The 15,062-nt window shown below is 43.2% G+C and overlaps 1 protein-coding gene across 2 annotated transcripts in view; it reads right to left on the reverse strand.

Annotated features, from left to right (window-relative positions):
- BMP6 (bone morphogenetic protein 6) overlaps nucleotides 1-15,062 on the reverse strand; it is a 189,971-nt gene that overhangs the window by 37,478 nt on the left and 137,431 nt on the right. The window lies entirely within an intron of this gene.

Below are 15,062 nucleotides of genomic sequence, written 5' to 3' on the forward strand. Positions count from 1 at the left end.
CTTAATAAGGACTCCTAAAAAGTCCCACACAAGATTCCCTCAACGTAATCTCTAGTTTGCTTACCTATTACATAATCTCATTATACCCCTTCTGCTTTAAATTTCCTATTTCCTTTCTCCATAATTCTGCAGGAGAATTCAATTAACAGATTATTCACAGAGAAGAAAAAGGCTAGATGAAAGCTGTTGATAACAATAATACTAGTAAAATTAATTTGGCTCATAATCATTTTGACTACAGGACAGAATATATATATACCTCTTCCGAAGTCATCCATATATATATATATATTTCCTTTCTACACATAAAAACAAATATGAAACAAATATAGAAAATAACGGTTTTCAGGCTATAGTGGTCACTGAAATAGAGGATATCATATCACAAAGACAGACAATGAGTAATATATTCAGCACTAGATACTGCCAGTGAGTCAAATGGATTACCCGAAAAAAAAAAGCCAAGGCACATATAGCCATAAAAGTATCCTATTTTTTCAATAACAATTGTCATGAAAGGTTCACTGTAACTGTGATTCTCTGCTTATGCATTGAATACATAATTAATCATAGAGAACCATTGCTATGGGTGTTAGGTACAAAAACCCAACCCTATTGCAAGAAAAGGGGACTGTATGGGGCATAACCCCGGATAAATTTCAACAAACAAACCAAATAGAGATTAAACTCCCAAAGAGATGGAGTTAAATCTCCACTAGTATAAAAACACTTATTTTAACAATACAATAGTGATACAATTAGAGATAATGTGATTATAGTCTTTATTAGTATTAACTGGACACCACCTCTACATATACACTATGGTGAAAAAATATATAATAATAAATAACGTGAAAAAATAAAAAGAGAATAAATGTGAATTAAATAGGAGGGAATCCCTATATTAAGAATCCCTTAATATAATATATTAATAATAGGAGGGAATCCCTATATTAAGAATCCCTTAATATAATATATTAATAATAGGAGGGAATCCCTATATTAAGAATCCCTTAATATAATATATTAATAATAGGAGGGAATCCCTAAGAGTAATAAGCTTGATATCATACATATGACAAGTTACTCTGTATATAAATACATTTATATCACAATTTAACAGAGGATAACAGCAACTCCTTATATTGAGATACATTAGATACTGAATTATCTGGGCTTAGATACTTGTAGTTATAGTAGCACACTATGGGGTCTACTGAGTAAACAAAAGATTAAACAGCACCTGTGGTCCTCAGTAGTGATGTACCGAACTGTTCGCTGGCGAATAGTTCCCGGCAAACATAGCGTGTTCGCGTTCGCCACGGCGGTCGAACACATGCGCGGTTCGATCCGCCCCCTATTCGTCATCATTGAGTAAACACGGTCAGCAGACACATTCCAGCAAATTAGCAGCAGACCCTCCCTTCCAGACCCTCCCACCTCCTGTACAGCATCCATTTTAGATTCATTCTGAAGCTGCATTCTTAGATAGTGTAGGAAAGTGTAGCTGCTGCTCATTTGATAGGGAAATTGATAGCTAGGCTAGGTCCTGAAGGACTCATCTGATCTCTGCTGTAAGGACAGCACCCCAAAAAGCCCTTTTTAGGGCTAGAACATCAGTCTGCTTTTTTTTTTCTGTGTAATGTAATTGCAGTTGCCTGCCTGCCAGCTTCTGTGTCAGGCTCACAGTGCATACTGTGCCCACTCATATCTGGTGTCACAATAGCTTAAGTTTGCATTTAAAAACAAAAAAACTTTTTTCACTGTAATAGATTGAATAGCAGTTAGTTGTCTGCCAGCTTCTGTGTCAGGCTCACAGTGGATACTGTGCCCACTTGCCCAGTGCCACCACTCATATCTGGTGTCACAATAGCTTAAGCTTGCATTTAAAAACAAAAAAAAATGTTTTCACTGTAATAGATTGAATAGCAGTTAGTTGTCTGCCAACTTCTGTGTCAGGCTCACAGTGGATACTGTGCCCACTTGCCCAGTGCCACCACTCATATCCGGTGTCACAATAGCTTAAGCTTGCATTTAAAAACAAAACATTTTTTTCACTGTAATAAATTGAATAGCAGTTAGTTGTCTGCCAGCTTCTGTGTCAGGCTCACAGTGGATACTGTGCCCACTTGCCCAGTGCCACCACTCATATCTGGTGTCACAATAGCTTAAGCTTGCATTTAAAAACAAAACATTTTTTTTTGCTGTAATAGATTGAATAGCAGTTAGTTGTCTGCCAGCTTCTGTGTAGGGCTCACAGTGGATATTGTGCCCACTTGCCCAGTGCCACCACTCATATCTGGTGTCACAATAGCTTAAGCTTGACATTTAAAAACAATTTTTTTTTCACATTAATAGATTGAATAGCAGTTAGTTGTCTGCCAGCTTCTGTGTCAGGCTCACAGTGGATACTGTGCCCACTTGCCCAGTGCCACCACTCATATCTGGTGTCACAATAGCTTAAGCTTGCATTTAAAAACAAAACAATTTTTTTCACTGTAATAGATTGAATAGCAGTTAGTTGTCTGCAAGCGTCTGGGTGTCAGGCCTTCTGCGTGTACTCTGCCAACCTCTGCAAGTGCACTTTGCCACTCATATCTGGTGTCACAATAGCGTGCCTTTAAAAAGCAAAAAAGTTTTTCACTGTAAGCTAATAGCAGTCAGTGTCCTTCAAGTGGGTGTCAGGCCTTCAGCGTGTACTCTGCCACTTCTGCAAGTGCACTTTGCCACTCATGTCTGGTGTCACTATAGCGTGCCTTTAAAAAGCAAAAAAGGTTTTCACTGTAAGCTAATAGCAGTCAGTGTCCTTCAAGCAGGTGTCAGGCCTTCAGCGTGCACTTTGCCACTCATATCTGGTGTCACTATAGCGTGCCTTTAAAAAGCAAAAAAGTTTTTCACTGTAAGCTAATAGCAGTCAGTGTACTTCAAGTGGGTGTCAGGCCTTCAGGGTGTACTCTGCCAATCTCTGCAAGTGCACTTTGCCACTCATATCTGGTGTCACAATAGCGTGCCTTTAAAAAGCAAAAAAGTTTTTCACTCTAAGCTAATAGCAGTCAGTGTCCTTCAAGTGGGTGTCAGGCCTTCAGCGTTTACTCTGCCAACCTCTGCCAGTGCACATTGCCACTCATATCTGGTCTCACAGTAGCTTGCACGCATAGTACCACTAATCCAAAAAAAAATGACAGGCAGAGGCAGGCCACCCCGCAGGGGCCATCGTGGTCGTGGTGCTGTGATTCGCTTTGGCCCCAGAATAATGCCCAGTTTTCAGAGGCCACGTACCCTGAACTTGAAAAGTTGACTGGCTAACACAGGACACCCAATCTTCTACAGCTTCCGTTCGGAACCTTGACGCACCATCCTCCTCCAGCGTAGCTTGGGCACCTCTCAAGATACCACTCACCCGCCTGCCGCCACCACCAACACTAGCACCACAGCCGCTTCACTTAGTATGTCAGAGGAGTTATTTACACATCCGTTTGAAGAAATGAGTGATGCGCAACCATTATTGCCAGAGGATGTAGATAACAGGGATATGTCTCAGGCAGGCAGCATTACACACATGGACGTATGGTGTGATGATGATGATGTTGTACCCGCTGCTGCTTCCTTTGATGAGTTGTCAGATACAAGTGAAGCGGTTGATGATGACGATGCGTTCATGGATGTCACGTGGGTGCCCACTCGGCAAGAAGAAGAACAGGGCGAAAGTTCAGATGGGGAGACAGAGAGGAGGAGGAGGAGACAAGTTGGAACTAGGGGGAGGTTGTCACAAGGAGCTAGTGGCACAGTCAGACAGCATGCATCGGCACCCGGGGTCAGCCTGACAGCACGCCAATCAACGCATGCTGTGTCCACCACCAGAATGCCGTCATTGCAGAGCTCAGCAGTGTGGCATTTTTTTTGTGTGTCTGCCTCTGACAACAGCGATGCCATTTGCAACCTGTGCCAAAAGAAACTGAGTCGTGGGAAGTCAAACACCCACCTAGGTACAACTGCTTTGCGTAGGCACATGATCGCACATCACAAACGCCTATGGGATCAACACATGAGTACAAGCAGCACACAAACTCAAAGCCGCCATCCTCCTCCTGGTCCAGCATCTTCAGCCAAGTCAACCACTGCTGTCCTCCTTGCCCCCTCTCAACCATCCGCCACTCCGTCTCTCGCCATGAGCAGTTCACGCTCATCTGCCCACAGTCAGGTGTCTGTCAAGGACATGTTTGAGTGTAAGAAGCCAATGTCAGAAAGTCACCCCCTTGCCCAGCGTCTGACAGCTGGCTTGTCTGAACTATTAGCCTGCCAGCTTTTACCATACAAGCTGGTGGAGTCTGAGGCGTTCAAAAAAATTGTGGCTATTGGGATACCGCAGTGGAAGGTACCCGGACGAAATTTCTTTGCACAAAAGGCAATCCCCAACCTGTACTCGATTGTGCAAAAGGAAGTAATGGCATGTCTGGCACACAGTGTTGGGGCAAGGGTCCATCTGACCACTGATACCTGGTCTGCAAAGCATGGTCAGGGCAGGTATATCACCTACACTGCGCATTGGGTAAACCTGCTGACGGCTGCCAAGCATGGAATGCGTGGCTCTGCAGAGGAGTTGGTGACACTGCCACGACTTGCAGGCAGGCCTGCTGCCACCTCCTCTACTCCTCCTACTCCATCCTCTTCCATAACCTCCTCGGCTGAGTCCTCTTCTGCTGCTGCGTTTTGCACATCAACGGCACCCCCCCAGCTCCCAGGTACTATTCCACATTCCGGATACGGCAGTGTCACGCCGTCTTGGGTTTGACTTGCTTGAAAGCAGAGAGTCACACCGGACAAGCACTCCTGTCCGCCCTGAACGCACAGGTGGAAAAGTGGCTGACTCCGCAGCAACTGGATATCGGCAAAGTGGTTTGTGACAATGGAACAAATTTGTTGGCGGCATTGAAGTTGGGCAAGTTGACACATGTGCCGTGCATGGCACATGTGTGTAATCTGATCGTACAACGCTTTGTGCATAAGTACACAGGCTTACAGGACGTCCTGAAGCAGGCCAGGAAGGTGTGTGGCCATTTCAGGCGTTCCTACATGGCCATGGCGCACTTTGCAGATATCCAGCGGCGAAACAACATGCCAGTGAGGCGCTTGATTTACGACAGCCCGACACGTTGGAATTCAACACTCCTAATGTTCGACCGCCTGCTCCAACAAGAAAAAGCCGTTAATGAATATTTGTATGACCGTGGTGCTAGGACAGGCTCTGGGGAGCTGGGAATTTTTTTGCCACGTTACTGGACCCTCATGCGCAATGCCTGTAGGCTCATGCGTCCTTTTGAGGAGGTGACAAACCTAGTCAGTTGCACCGAAGGCACCATCAGCGACATCATACCATTTGTTTTCTTCCTGGAGCGTGCCCTGCGAAGAGTGCTGGATCAGGCCGTAGATGAGCGTGAAGAGGAAGAGTTGTGTTCACCATCACCACCAGAAACAGCCTTATCAGCATCGCTTGCTGGACCTGCGGCAACGCTGGAAGACGATTGTGAGGAAGAGGAGGAATGTGGCTTTGAGGAGGAGGAGGAAGACCAACCACAACAGGCATCCCAGGGTGCTCGTTGTCACCTATCTGGTACCCGTGGTGTTGTACGTGGCTGGGGGGAAGAACATACCTTCACTGAGATCACTGAGGAGGAGGAACGGGAAATGAGTAGCTCGGCATCCAACCTTGTGCAAATGGGGTCTATCATGCTGTCGTGCCTGTTGAGGGACCCTCGTATAAAAAGGCTGAAGGAGAACGACCTGTACTGGGTGTCCACGCTACTAGACCCCCGGTATAAGCAGAAATGTTACAAAATTACAACAAGTCGGAAAGGATGCAGCATTTGCAAAATAAATTAAAAAGTATGCTTTACACAGCGTATAAGGGTGATGTCACAGCACAACGGGAATCTAACAGGGGAAGAGGTGGAAGTCATCCTCCTCCTCCTCCCACGACCATGCCGGCAAGGACAGGACGCTTTAAAGACGTGTTGTTGATGGAGGACATGCGGAGCTTTTTAAGTCCTACGCATCGCCACAGCCCTTCGGGATCCACCCTCAGAGAACGACTCGACCGACAGGTAGCAGACTACCTCGCCTTAACTGCAGATATCGACACTCTGAGGAGCAATGAACCCCTTGACTACTGGGTGTGCAGGCTTGACCTGTGGCCTGAGCTATCCCAATTTGCGATAGAACTTCTGGCCTGCCCCGCTTCAAGTGTCCTGTCAGAAAGGACCTTCAGTGAAGCAGGAGGTATTGTCAGAGAAATCGCCTAGGTCAAAAAAGTCTAGATTACCTCACCTTTATTAAGATGAATGAGGGATGGATCCCGAAGGGACTGACAGTGGGCGATACATTTGACTAAAAAAGGCCTGATGAGATGAGCTGCCTTGATCCACACGCTGCTGTATGTTAGCTCTGAATGCCGGTTGACTTGCGTGACTTATCCGCCACCAACTAGGGTTCAAGCCGCAATGTTTTAGGGCACTTTCTGCCTGGGAAACAAACATCAATTTTTATGGCCGCTGCTACAGCAGCGGCTGCAACAATACCTAATTTTTCAGGCATGCGTACATGCCTAATTTTTCGGCCCTCTGGTGCTGCACTGTGGCTTCAAAAACTATACCAAAAAAAAGGCACATAACAGGGATTAAACTGATAGGAATAGTACTACTTAACACACCACTCCTACCTGGTGGCACATTAGATTGCACGCGCAATGCCCCAAATTTGAAGTAGGAGGACCGTCCAAGCATCTTTTTCCATCTCCCGGTTCCTAAAATCGATGCCATATACACGTCCCCTGATAGGGCACCAGCGCGTTATTCTCTTTTTCACTTCACTAGGGACACTTTACTGCACTATGGGCACTTAGACCCACTCTTTGTCTTGCACACTGTTATTCCTAGCCAACATCTGTGATGGGAAATCAGGCAGTCATCTAAACGTTTAGATTGAGCTTTAGCTTAGAACACCCTTGAAGGTGTTTAAGGAGATTAGGGCTAGTTTAGAGGATTCTTCTTAGACCTCTCTGAGTCTTTATAGCCCTTCTACCTATCCAGCATTTCTGGAAACTAGCTAAGAGAAAGGGTGGCTGTGTGTCTGTGATACATTTAACTTTATATCACCTTATTGACACTTTATCACTCCGGTCTCCATACTCTCTGCCTATACCAATCTATTTAGAGGGAATTTCCTTGCCCCCTGCCAATATTATATAATAGGTAATAATGGTATTACCATTATTACACAATTAGGTCTCCGAGGACAGGTGTCAATCCATATCTGCCAAGTGACCCTATGTAGGGGGAACAGTCCCTATTCTGCTCTGTGTCAGTGTGTATCAGGGATCATTAGGATAGGTGTCAATCCATATCTGCCAAGTGACCCTATGTAGGGGGAACAGTCTCTATTCTGCTCTGTGTCAGTGTGTATCATAGTCTCTGAGGACAGGTGTCAATCCATATCTGCCAAGTGACCCTATGTAGGGGGAACAGTCTCTATTCTGCTCTGTGTCAGTGTGTATCATGGTCTCTGAGGACAGGTGTCAATCCATATCTGCCAAGTGACCCTATGTAGGGGGAACAGTCCCTATTCTGCTCTGTGTCAGTGTGTATCAGGGATCCTTAGGATAGGTGTCAATCCATATCTGCCAAGTGACCCTATGTAGGGGGAACAGTCCCTATGCTGCTCGGTGTCAGTGTGTATCAGGGTCTCTGAGGACAGGTGTCAATCCATATGTCAAGGTGTCAATATGTCATGTCAGGTGTCAATCCATATCCATTGTGATTTAGGAATGTTAGGTGATTTATGCCCTTTATGGATTAAAACCAGACTCTGCATCAACTGTGTAATTTTCCATGGGAGTTTTGCCATGGATCCCCCTCCGGCATGCCACAGTCCAGGTGTTAGTCCCCTTGAAACAACTTTTCCATCACTTTTGTGGCCAGAAAGAGTCCCTGTGGGTTTTAAAATTCGCCTGCCCAAGTCAATGGCGGTTCGCCCGGTTCGCAAACGTTTGCGGAAGTTCCCGTTCGCCGTTCGCGAACCGAAAATTTCGTGTTCGCGACGTCACTAGTCCTCAATTGAGGTATATTCCAAAAAACTAAAGTGGTTATAGTACCAAATCCCACTCTCCTTCATTGGAAACCTAACAGCACGGGAGGGAATCCCTGTAAAGAGTACTAAGCTTGATTTCGTACATATGACTAGTTGCTCTGTATATTAATTAATTTTATATTAAAGTTTATATCATGATTTAACTGAGGGTTTGTCTTTAATGATAACAGCAACTCCTTATATTAGGGATGTGCATGATCGAAAAACTTGGTTTTGGTTCGGGTTGGAAATGCCACCACAACCACTTACACATCTGTAGGGCTCCCAGTGCCAGGATTGCCACCACAACCACTTACACATCTATAGGGCTTCCAGTGCCAGGACTGCCACCACAACCACTTACACATCTGTAGGGCTCCCAGTGCCCGGACTGCCACCACAACCACTTACACATATATTCTATTGGGCTCCCAGTGCCAGGACAGCCACCACAACCACTTACTAAACATGTGCAATTTGTTTTATGCAATTCGGATGCTTACGAATGTCCGAAGTTCCGAATTACCAAAGTATGGTAGTTCGGAAGTGCCGAACTGAACTGAATGCCATTGGTCCGAATTGCCGAAGCATGCAAATCTATTTACTTACCCGAATTTCCGATCTGAATGGAAAAAAATTTTTTGCCCATGCAGATCCCTATCAAATATATTAGATATATTGGAGATTTGGAGGGGTTCAAGATAGCCATCAACATGTATTTGATAGACAATTTAGCTAAAGCTAATCCTCTTAAACCTTCTCCCTATATGTAGATCACAATACTTCACAGACAGTCCCCCCTAGATCTATCCTCAAAAGATTCTCCCTACCAGTAATCCATTTATCAAATGTAAAGAGTTGCTCCTAACAATATTAAAAATCAGTATCAGTTTGATGAGCACTTCAGCACAATATCGTGCCTTTATCAAAATACATATTTATAAATTAGACGGAAACTCGAGCATTGATCTGAATTGACTACTCAAGAAGGACGCTAGTATAAACTGATAGCTGAACTTCATGATCTTTAAAGATTGAGCGAAAAAAACACAGAATGGTTAAGCAGTTATAGAAAAAAAATGCATCTGGAAAATTAAGATTATGCAAAGATCCAAAACCTCTCAGTAAAGCACTGAAAATATCTAAAACGAATGATATTTTACTGGATTCACCAAAGGCAAATACATTTTCAGTATGTGATTTAAAAATTGCTTTTGACATTTAGAAGTGAATGAAGATTCTATCTGGTAGAAAACCTCAGCAAAATATGCATATGTTGTAATCCTGCATAATTAAGAAGATATAAATCACACATCAATATCAGCGACCTTTACTTTATGCACCATGAACACTGCTGAAAAACGCAGCAAGCAGGGTTTTCAGGCATTCAGTGGAAAATTGGAGTTAGTTATGCAGGGCAATATTTTATAGAGAATGCTGTTTTCAACCAAGTAGAAACATAATTCAAGGATTCACAATTAAAAACCGTACCAAAGAGAATAGAGAGGTTTAGTAAATAAGCTACTGTAATACCAAGAATCAAATCAAATAAGTCAAATATGCAGAACAGGTCAAAGCTAATGAGCCAAGACTACTGGGCCCAGTAGGATTAAATATAAAGACAGGAAGTCACAAGCCTGGAACTCAAAAATAGATTCCAACAAGCAAGCAATCCAGAGTTCTTCCAGAATCTATTCACAGTAATGGCAGTCTTCGAGTATCACATCAAGTTGTAAATGTCACAAAGTGAAACACATACAAAACTCTTTTTTTTTTTTTAATGGAAGCACAAAAAAATCTAGTCTAAATAAGATAACAAGATAAAAGATAACAGGCCAAACTGCATCCATGAAATTGAAGGAATGTGATCCAAATTCACACTAGACAGGTGAATTGGGCTAAAAAAGGTTATGGTTACAGGACCTTTGTCGAACCTCTGGGCCCGAGGTGGCCAACCAAGGTCATTTTATGGTGAATCCTGCTCTGATTCCTGAACAGAAATAAACTAAGCCAGCAGAAATATTGTTTAAACATACTGTGGAAAGTAAAACTGATCTATGATTAAAATAAGGATCCTTTGTGATTCTGATGTTTCCCCCGGTAGTAATGGAGAAACCAGGAGCAATCAGCCTTCGGCACTGCTGTATGTCTCATGCATATGATGCTTGGTGGCACTCAGATCAGTACTACAAGGGTAAATAAAAACAGTCTGATATACTAATTCCAAAAATTCCTCCGAATGTCACCAGCAAACTAATGAACTCTTTGAGGTATCTCTAGGTACGAAGTATAGGGCAAGACATTACGTTTTTGTAAAATCACAAAAACACAACTTCGTTTTTCTTGTTCTTTAACTTCATTTTTATGTTTAGTAAATTATGTTTTGTAAATATAATTGTTGATTCATTGGTGATTGAGTCAGAGAAATAAAAACATCTAATAAGGTCTCTGTAGCATGTTTTTCCATATCTGCTTCAGCCAGGATAAACCATGTGGTGAAAGAGACTCTCGAAAAATAATCGTTTTGCTCTTCTATTTGTTATTTTTATTCCATAAAGATTTGTCTTATTCTTTATTTTTAGATCTTTTACAAGTAGTGTTTATCAGAGGTCATAGATGACATCTACTCTAAAATAGTTCTGTTTTTTAGTAAAAAGTAAACTCCATGTCTGGAAATTTAAATAATTTTTACAAATTATACTTTTTCCAGTATAACAGCCAAAACTTTTAAAACGTGTAACTGTCGGGAACATTGCGAAGATGTAAAACATATTATATTATACAAAACAAAACATAAGGAGTATTATTAGATCAACATCCAATAGTACTGGCAATGAAGGAAAGTGAAGGACAGTGACCAGGATTCTTCAAACCTCAGTCCTTCAGGACTTGAATAAGATAAATATTTACTATTTCAGTGTTTCCTGCACAACTTAGAGACATATTTTGGATCACTGTGTTACAAATGCAGACCTCCCAAATGTCCTAAACCTGGTAGGATTGTCACAGTTTTGAGATCCTTTCCTGCCGTCCTCAGTTTGTTTGAACAGTCCCTAAAAAGTATACCGTGAGCGAGGGGCGGGGCCGGACCGCCAAGCAGAGTAGATGCATGGAACTCTAGCTCCTGCAATTTACAGGCAATTTGGTCCCAAAACGCAATTTCTGGCGATGAGACACGCAAGGCAACTGCACTATGAGGTGCTAGCTCTGAAGATCAGCCAATAACTCGATTCTTGACCCTTTTAGGGGAGAAAACTGAGCTCCGTGACCAAGGCCTAGTCAAGCCTACCTAGGTGGTGAGTAGGGTGGACGGCCGCCGCCCTGCTATCCTGCCTGACTGCAAAATGGGGGTGATGGCCCTGCTTCCCCCCCTCTGGGCCGGTGGGGGTCATCCCGGCCTACCCTGGTGCTCTACTCTGATCGGAGACGTCGCCTAACCTATAAGATGGCGGCTGAGCCTGACCGGCACTCTGTGGAGAAGGTGACCAACCCCCTCTCAGGGCTCTTGGCGCTCACAGCGGGCAACTCTGGAAGAAATCGTCTGAGCAACTTACATATCCTGAGACCCGGCCTGGGGTGCTACCTATCGACACTGAGTACCCTGTGCGGAGATCATCTGACTGACAGCTGGTACGGACCCACGATGCCGAGATACACAACCGATAGCTGCCTCTGCACATATCCAGTTCCCAACCGCAAACGGCTGATACCACCTGACAAGCTATACCACGGCATCAGGGAACCACTCGCAGATGGAGCCGAGAAGCGAATGACTGTGGCCTGCCAGTGATGGGAGCTAGCTGCTCTCTGCATGAGGACTGGGGTTGCCTACTCTCTGACTCCTGAGAAGTAATTATCAGGGTCACATTCACCTTCCCACTGGGAAGAGAGTCTCTGTTCAGGGGCCCAGGGGTCTTTAATCACTGTGGCATGATTTCCTCCGTTTTTTTTTTTTTTTATGCATACACTAGCCATGCCATTTTGCTTAGCACACTTGCCATTCTCATCTAAACTACTTTAACTATGATTTCCTTTTTTTGTTTTTCATTTCCTTTTCTCATGCCTGCTGTCAGGAAGCAAAGTGCTCATATTATACCTATATAAAAGTGCACATATTATATAGTTGATTTCCTATTGACAGATGTGATACCTTGTCGTAAGCACCTACTACCAGCCTGCACAGCCACCTACATGCATGTCCTCTTGTCTGTCATTTAACTACCAAGCCTTGGGCAAGGATCATAATAATCTGTCACTGACAGTATAGATTGCACAGTATCTGATCCAGTATAAGCACCCTGACAGATAAGCAAGACCAGCCTGAAATAGCCTGTTTGTTATTCACTGTTTTTATTAAGTTCACTAACTCCGCTAATATAACTAAACGTAATGAACATGTTTACTATAACAAAAATGTGCATTCCAATTTTATGCCATGACAGTGTGTTGATTTAACATGCCTGCAGAGGCCTGATTTTGCTGTTGTGGCAATACAGGTCAGTTTGTATTTTCTTATATGCACCAAAAATAAAGAATTAAAAAAAAAAAAAAAAAGTATACCGTGAGCATATCTTTAAATGCACTTGTGCCATCCTATGGGCACTCGGACCATATTCAGAGAGCTGTACCAGTACACTGTGCATGCTCAGTCTGTAGGCTCTCCATCCCTGTCCCATTTTCATGCCTCCCAATGTTGGGAGGTATGTAAAATGACTTGCCTCTGTCATATACTAAAAACATCATTCCATGAGACAGATTTTTCATAAGGCTGCCAAGGGGCAACAGACAGTCGAGGGGAGGCACTGTTAGCAACCTGGATCATCGTTGCTATAGTAGGAGTGTTTGGGTGGGAAGGGGAATACCTCTTTGTCCTTTTTGCCCCGACAACCACAATGGCAGGTCCTCGCTTCCTGGCAGACAGCAGGATAAATTATACTAGAACATGCAGAGATGACATCAGCGCCACAACCCCATGTGACCTATGGCTGAATGCTTTTGCTGTTGCAGCCCCATAACCAAAAGGCAGGAGCTGAGTTATGCTTTGGGAGCTTATTAGAAGGAGCACAGGCGAAGGAGGAAAGAAAAGAAGGGAACCAGCGGAAAAGGGGAGAACAAATGAGCAAAGTGGGAAAGGGAACGGAAGAGGGGTACACATGATTAAAGGGGGGATTAGATGGGAAAAAGTGATTGAAGGTGCCAATTAGAGGGAAACAAGTAATGGATGAGTAAAGCAGAAGGAGAAAAGATCGGAACAAGTGATTGAAAGGGGAAAGAAGAGGGTATCAACTGAGGGAAAGGGAAATGAGAAGAGGGGAACAATTGGAGAAAGGGTGCGTTATGAGGAGGGGTACAATTGGGGCACACCTGTGAGCGGGAGATAAATAAATAGAGGAGATTGAGAGAGATACAAAGCGACAAATGGAAATTGGAAATATAGTGCACAAACAAATCCGCATACATGCACATTCACACAAATACTCTCTGCATGCACACACTGAAAATAACACAATTACTTTAATTTGAAAGGGTGTAGTCCTCTGATTGTATCAGCATAAGGGCAAGCATAATCAGGCAAATTTCTTCAGCAGTGTTACTTAAACGATGGGGTCATTACTCATTAGGCTTTGATTATACAATTTTGTAAAACCAATGTTGCAACATAAATAATAGCCTGTGAATGGTCAGTATAAAAGTATTAAACATACAGTTGTTACAGGTTGCTAGAATAGCAGATTTGTGTTATTTAAGCACAGTGATGTACTGTGACTTTAAAATGGGAAACTGCAACTGTGTGTAGGGAACTATTTCTTTAGTGGCCATTTTAAGTGAGATCCTTAGTGTTCAAGTAGGGGTTGTTCCTGCTCTCCATTCTGAAACAGTCACTAGCCTGGATTAAGGTATTGTGAGAAGGACATTGTGTGCAGTTTTATCCAATATCTTCAATGGTAGTTTACTGGGAATATAAGTGAAAACTGGAAGCAAGCAAAGATTTCTAATCTATACTGAGGCAGTTGAACTTCATCAACAAGGGACTGAAAATCCAGATTGCCATAGCCCTGCATTATTTGGTAAATGGACAGCTAGAACACATTAGAAATATTTGTGCCTGCTGAAAGAACATTGGATTCAGAGCAGACATTTTTCAGGGACCATTATAACCTGCTGAAAAATGTTGTGTTTGAGTGACATTAATTCCGGGGACATTCACCTCTGAAGGGGCAAGGTATTGAAAGGTATGTGACAGAATTTAAAAAGAAAGCCAATGATTGTGAATTCATTTTCTACACTTAATAACATGTTAAAAGATAAATTAGTCTTCGTCATTACTGATAAGAGACTAACCTCATGCTGCAAAACATAAAGAAAATGTGCCAGGTCACTAAAGAGTAAATTTATGTTATGACTGCAAACATGCCTGCAAGGTTTTACCAGATTATTTATAAATTAGAGAATAAACCTACAGCTCGATATTTTACAAACGTCGCCAAAACCCGCCCCCCCCCCAAAAAAACGATTTCCAGTGTTTGGGTGTATTTGTTAACCTTGCAACAAAATGAATCATTTTGCAACATGTTATAATTCACAGTGCAATGAACAGGAAAACGTGAGAGCAGTGAATACTTCATTTATTGGGGCACTACTGACAGGTAAGAAGAGAAGAACTTAAAGTATCACCATAGGGCCAGGAACACAAGCATGTATTCCTGACCCTATAGTGTTAAAACCACCATCTAGCCCATCTGTGCCCCTCCTGCCTCCATAAATATAGCAAAAGCTTACTGTATTCAAGCCTGAAGCTGTAGATCGGCATGCTGTTTGCCTAAAAAAAACAAGCAGTCTGCTGACATCATCAAAAGTGGTAGCCTGATCCAATCACAGTGCTTCCCCCATAGGATTGGCTGAGACTGACAAGGAGGCAGATCAGGGGCAGAGCCAGCATG

Source organism: Pelobates fuscus, chromosome 4 (assembly GCF_036172605.1).
Source record: "Pelobates fuscus isolate aPelFus1 chromosome 4, aPelFus1.pri, whole genome shotgun sequence".
NCBI classification, from domain to species: Eukaryota; Metazoa; Chordata; class Amphibia; order Anura; family Pelobatidae; genus Pelobates; species Pelobates fuscus.